This window comes from Lepidothrix coronata, unplaced genomic scaffold (assembly GCF_001604755.1).
Source record: "Lepidothrix coronata isolate B3197 unplaced genomic scaffold, Lepidothrix_coronata-1.0 Scaffold11, whole genome shotgun sequence".
Lineage (NCBI taxonomy): Eukaryota > Metazoa > Chordata > Aves > Passeriformes > Pipridae > Lepidothrix > Lepidothrix coronata.
This window is the reverse complement of record NW_016690191.1, coordinates 8,412,992-8,418,991: the sequence shown is the minus strand read 5'-3', so window position 1 is coordinate 8,418,991 and position 6,000 is coordinate 8,412,992. Positions and strand designations below refer to the sequence as shown.

The 6,000-nt window shown below is 35.6% G+C and overlaps 1 protein-coding gene across 1 annotated transcript in view; it reads left to right on the top strand.

Moving 5' to 3' along the window:
- Window positions 1-1,380: 1,380 nt before the first annotated feature.
- The window catches only part of SEMA6D (semaphorin 6D), a 132,917-nt gene continuing 128,297 nt past the window's right edge, over window positions 1,381-6,000 (top strand). Inside the window, 1 exon segment of the mRNA XM_017805072.1 lies at window positions 1,381-1,461. The gene's annotated coding sequence lies outside the window, so the exon portion shown is untranslated.

The following is a 6,000-nucleotide window of genomic DNA, read 5'->3' as shown; positions in this document are numbered from 1 at the left end:
GAAACCTTGGCCAGGTTGTGGTTGATCTAATTTATATAACATTTTCTGGGTATTAAAAGCTAGGGCAATGCACTAGTAGTTTTTAAATTGTGTTAAATATACTGTAAACTCCCAGAAAGAACCTTTCATTGAAGATTATTGTATGAAGATTTGAAGATTAAAGTGTCTAGATTAAAGATTAATGTGAAGTGCACTGGGAAATTGTTTGATGTATAAGGAGCTATATAGTATATTTATCGTGCACTTTTCAAAACTGCCTGAGGGAATTAGACACCCAGTTCTCTACTTGTCTTTGAAAATCTCACTCTAAGGAATTTGTTTTTATATAGTGAAAATGGTAATATTTTCAGTGGGAGCTTGAGTAAAAGAGGAAAGGAGAGATGTGGAGACCCTCTGTATTCATCTAGAGCTTGATGTTAGCTCTTTGCACTTTTTTCTTGTTTTGAATTTGCTCTGTTATTGTACAGAGGCAGCTTGGATTTGAGTGCTAGAAGATCATAAAACTGGCCTGACCCAAGAACATTTCTCCACCTGCCTATATATTTCTTGTCATCAATTCCATTTCTTTGCTTTCACTTTAAAATAGTTTTCATGTTCTTGTAAACAGAAGTAATTTGAATAATGTATAAAATAACCATGCAAACATGAATGAAACAAATGTATATATGTCCATAATGGTATTTACAGTATAGTATGCAAATTTATGCAAAAATAAGTATGTTATACGTGTATTTTGTAAAATAATCCTTTTGCTAGAGTTTTTCTCAGTCGTTTTTCTGTCTGGAAATTGCAATACTTTAATGAAAGAAACGTTCCACATATGGTAGAAATTACAAGTTTGCTTGTCCCTGAAGTGCTGCAATACAAATAAGCTGTTAAATGCCAACTCTGAATGTTATTTTTCAGATGTTAAGGGAGATAATCCTGTACTAAAACTATTAGGAGGCAAATTTATTTGAACTTCAAAACCCCTTTGATCTGAAAGGAAAATGAACTGTGTATGAGCGTACACTTCGTTAATTTAGGGTTGGCCAATTGTGTGTGGTTTTGTTTGTTTGCTTTTTTCCAGGAGGCGTCTTTCTATTGAAGTTTATTAAAACTTACTGCAATTTACTGTTTCTTATTTTTCTGGTAAACTCTGTTGGGCTACTTTCATAAAAGGAGAGTTTCTCTGTAGAAAGTACCCTGTGGGAATTGGTATTCAGGTTCACAGTCACTTGAAAAGTCAATGTGCAGGTGTGTTGCGTCCAGATCTATTGTAGTGGTCTTATCATTAAACCTGCAGTAGGCATTTATAAAGTAAGGCTTAAATGGGTACTGGGAAAGTGTGATTAAAAATAATCATCTGTCTGATGAATATTTTCCTCTGACTTTTGGCAGGGTAACCCATCTGAATTCGTGCCAGACTTTGCAGAAACACTGATGCCAGAAATTTAAGGATCTTCACGTTCACTCTCAGTGGTAAGTCTAAAGATGCCATAGTAAATCACATTAGAATATTACTGTTTTCTGTTATGTTACACTGAAACTGAATCTGTGTGAAAAATGAAGTACTTTCCCTTGACCAGTACGATAGCAAGATATAAGAGCATATATTGATCTGCAAGAGATTGAGCTCAGGACACAAGTTTGAGCAATTTTCATCTGACTAAAATCAAAAGGCCTTTTTTACTGTCCTCTCTACTAATGTAACTGCTCTTGGAAGGTTTGACATTGTACATTTTGAAGAATGTAACCATTGGGCAGACTCCAAAGGGAAAGTAAAATGCACAAAAAGGAAATTCAGTAGCTTCTTCTTGCTGGAAATTCAGAAATAAGTTGTGAAATTACAAATTATTTTCTCTTCTGATGCTTTCTTTGTTGTAACTAGTCTGGTTGCTCAAACCTTGAGTCAGATTTTCAAACACTGCTGTGGAGAACTTGTGAAGCGATGTAATCTATGTGCATCTTGAGGCACAGAATTTCTGCTGCAGAGATAAATTCTCAGCTTTTGTAAAAGAGAAAGGGAAGAGGGAGTATCTGAATCCTGCCGTATTTGTACATCATTTGGGATGCACTTTCTATGGTAGTTATAGTTTCTATGGTGTGGAACAGTTCTTTAAGAGGAACTCATGTTGGTGTGTAAGTGTTCAGCTTTTTCAGAAAGAAAGACCTAGCTTTTAGATTATAATATTGTTTGTGATAATATTGTGGTCAAAATTATTCTCACTGTTATGCCATATACCTTGTTGAGTATTTTGGGACCTGGGGAAGTAGGAAGCACTGAGAGGAAACCACTGCCTGCTCTACTCCTCCACTTAGCATCGACTGATGGCCACTGACAGAGGCAGGATTTAGCCCTTTGACCTCCCCTGGCCAGTCATGTTCATGCTGCTTTTAGATCACTGTGACAGAGATGTCAAGTGCCACCACTTCCCAGTCCTGCCAGTTGCAGGCTATTGAAGTATATATCTTTTTGAATTAAATTACACCACAGAAGCTAGAACTCTTCTGACATGGAAACAAAACCTATATTCAGAATTCCTCTAGCAATTTATTGTCATTAACCAAGTAGTTCAGTAAAATCTCTGCTTCAGTTTAAAGATGTATTCAACAACAATGGCATTCCTATTCAGTCATGTTCTTTTCATACAAAAAATGAGCATAATACTGTGTTATCATGAATCCTCAAGACAGATTACATTTCATTATTGCTGGGTGACTTTTATAATGTGGGAATGTGTTTCTAATAAAGGACAGTATCTCCCTTAGAGCATACTGTTCTAGCAATGTTCTTTATTAGAAATAAAAGAATACAGCATTCATATCATGTTACTTGATCACATAACCAGTGTGCAGAACAACAAATTATCAAGGCAGTTTGTAAGGAAATAATATGATACTAACAGCACTATTCTTAACTTTTCAAATTGTTATTTGACACTACCAAATTCTATAAGCACCATGACTTAGAGAGCTGAAAGTCAATGCTACTTTGACAGACAGAATTCATGGAAGCCAGAAGTGACTGGTACTAAACTACTAGATCTTTTTCCCATGAAAAAAAGGAGACAGCAATGATCTAGCAAAGGAAAACAAGAGAGCCTCATTTGTTGTGTCTTAACTGAGGCAAATGAAAATCCATTGTAAGTCATCCGAGGCTCAGCCCTGTGACAAAACTCCCATTCACTTCAGCAAGAACCTCTCAGATAATGGACATGTAAGCACTAAAAATATATAACTGGGTTAGATAAAGTCCTTTAGGGTCTAGGAGAAAAATTTGGCCAACCAGAAATACATACAGGGAGAGAGAAAGAGAAACTTCCATATTCATATTATCAGTAAATACACAGCATATGCCTCTGAATGAATAATGACCTTCGGGGCATACAGATGACCAGCTCACTTGTTTAACTGTTGCAGAGTTTAAAAATAGTTCAATATTCTGTGCAATTAAGGGAAAGTGTTTATATGCACATGTGTGTTAAAATGAGGAAAAAAGACAGTGTTCCGTTTTACTGCATTTCTTTATTTGACCATCCCTTCACACTTCATTTCAGCCTTTATATGGGTTTTGTGTTCAAATTTTATTATATTTTCTTCAGGCAAGAAAGATTTTCAATGAGAAGTTGATGAATGTCCATATTAAATTGGATCCCCTTTTTTAATTAAGTTCATCTAAATTTAATTTTGCAATTTTACTTCAGTAAACTCATCTAACTCCAGATGTTGAATGCGCTTTTTCTATTCCTTCTCTCACATAATTTTACCTGTAAAAGATTTATGACTTAGAGAGGCATTTCTGAATACTTTTGAGTGTTTTCAGCATATGTTTCATGGATGGCTAGTACACATGACCAGTTAGCATCCAAAAATACCGCTCCACACCCAGGCTTTTTTTATTATCTCGAACTTTAAACAAATCATCAGTTTTTAAAAAAGCATTATCAAAGCATTTTAAATGATGAGGGGTACTGTGTTCTATAGAGATTTTAAAACTGAGAGAGAAGTCTTCAGAAGCTACAGGAATCCGTAAGAAAAAATATAACTAAGAACAATTCACTTTGATTAAAGAAAACCCCAAACAATTTACAGGGGTTTGGAACCTTTTCTTTCATTACAACTGTAGTGGTGAATTGTTTGGAGCTGTCAGCATGTTATTTGAACTTTGTAAATGTGAGAAACATGTACTGAAGTGCTTATTGGTCTTTAAGATTTCAAAATACTTTTACTAATTTCTCTAACATGAGCAATGACATTGCAGATTAACTATCCCTGCATACTTTTCATACTCTGTCATGACTTCTGGATCAGTGTGAATGGCTCTTATTTTAAGAATTACCCGGAATTAGCTCCTTAAATCTGGACATATTTAATAACTTTGTATGTGACACATATGAGGCATTGTATCATGAAGGCTCTGGTTCTCATCAAAGAAACAGATACCCCAGTTAAACTTTCCGATAATATTAAAAAGAGAATAGTCTGATTGTAAACAAAAATGTGGTTATATTCTTTATTTTTTTCTTCACAATGATATCACTTTCCTCGGGATTTTTTGCTGATGTAAGCCTTTTGATATATTAATTTGAGTTATATTAATTAATTATTTGGGATATATTAATTTGAAACCTTTAATAATAAATCAAATTTTGAACATTAGTGTCACTTCAAGGCTCATAGGATGCAAAGTGCTGTGAATATGACTGGCAATCTGTTACTCAAGGTTTGTTTGGAGGTTTCTTCAGAACAAGTAGAGTTACCACTACCGAGCATCAGCAATGCTAATATGAATCAACTTCTCTATTTTCACTTTCTATATTCCTGCAAGCCCCCATAACACAATTTGACAGTTACTAAAGATTCTGAAGAGGTGTTGTTATTCCTGTAGTTCATGTGTTAGGAAAGGGAAGGAATAAGTGACCCAGCTGAGAGATGTCAGTGCCAGGGCAGGCTGTAGAGCAGTGTCTACAATGACTTCCAGAGGCAGTGGAAGAAATCAGTTGGGGGGAGCATCCTCAGTCAGGGCAAGACCATAAGCCCTGGAAATCTGGCTCTTCTTTCGTGCTCAGGTCATGTCTTTCTGGTGAAAGATGACCTTCTAGAGAAAATCTCACTTCTGTGGGAGTTAGACTTGGGCATCTTTCTCATAACACGTTTTACTACCTTTATATTAATTCATCTATGTTTCCTAAAAGGACTTTTTTCCATTCATCAGTAGCAGGTGTGATTTTCCCATAATTTTAATTTTCCCCAGAATTCTTAGTGATGCTGGGCTAAAGTAACTGCAATACATAATGCAAAGCAAGTATGCACCTCTCTCTTTTGTCAAAGAGACTCAAGTAGCTCATTTAATTTCTAGCAAAAGAAAGAAACTTAACAATCCTCCATTGGGTGAAATGCTTCTGAGCTTTAAAGGCTTCCTGTGGGAGTCTGCATGGCACCCAAAGAAGGAACCACTTTGAAATTACAAAATGACACATTTTATGTTATTGTTAAATTGTTGAGATTTCCTATATATTTGCTGAGATTGTAACCATACAGGGTGTTTTCAAAGACACTAACTAGAGAAGGATATGTTAAACCTCCATGGTCTTAAGAATTCCTAATGACTGCCTGCCAATACGGCTGAATCCTGCAGGGTAATGGGGGGAATGCCTACCATGTAAATATAAAGGGGGTTATTTAGAAGACCCAGTGAGCTGTGAATTATTGCCTAGGTTGTCACAAAAAAAAAAAAAAAAGGAAAATGAGTTGTGAAGAGGAAAGAACGTGTACTGAGTTCTGAATAGCTCTGTAAGACTTTTCCTGAGATAGATGGGGAAACTTATATACACTCTCTGCAAAAAGAGATATCTGTTCTGTCAGATTGCAGATGCACCAGCCACCTAGACTACGGTGAAAATCCCATTAAAGAAACAAAACTGGGTTATTTTTATGCCTGACAAATGCATGGATCAGAAGAAAATAATAGTTGTTCAATAACTCAGTTTAAGATCTGTATTGATCCGGTTTCTGGTG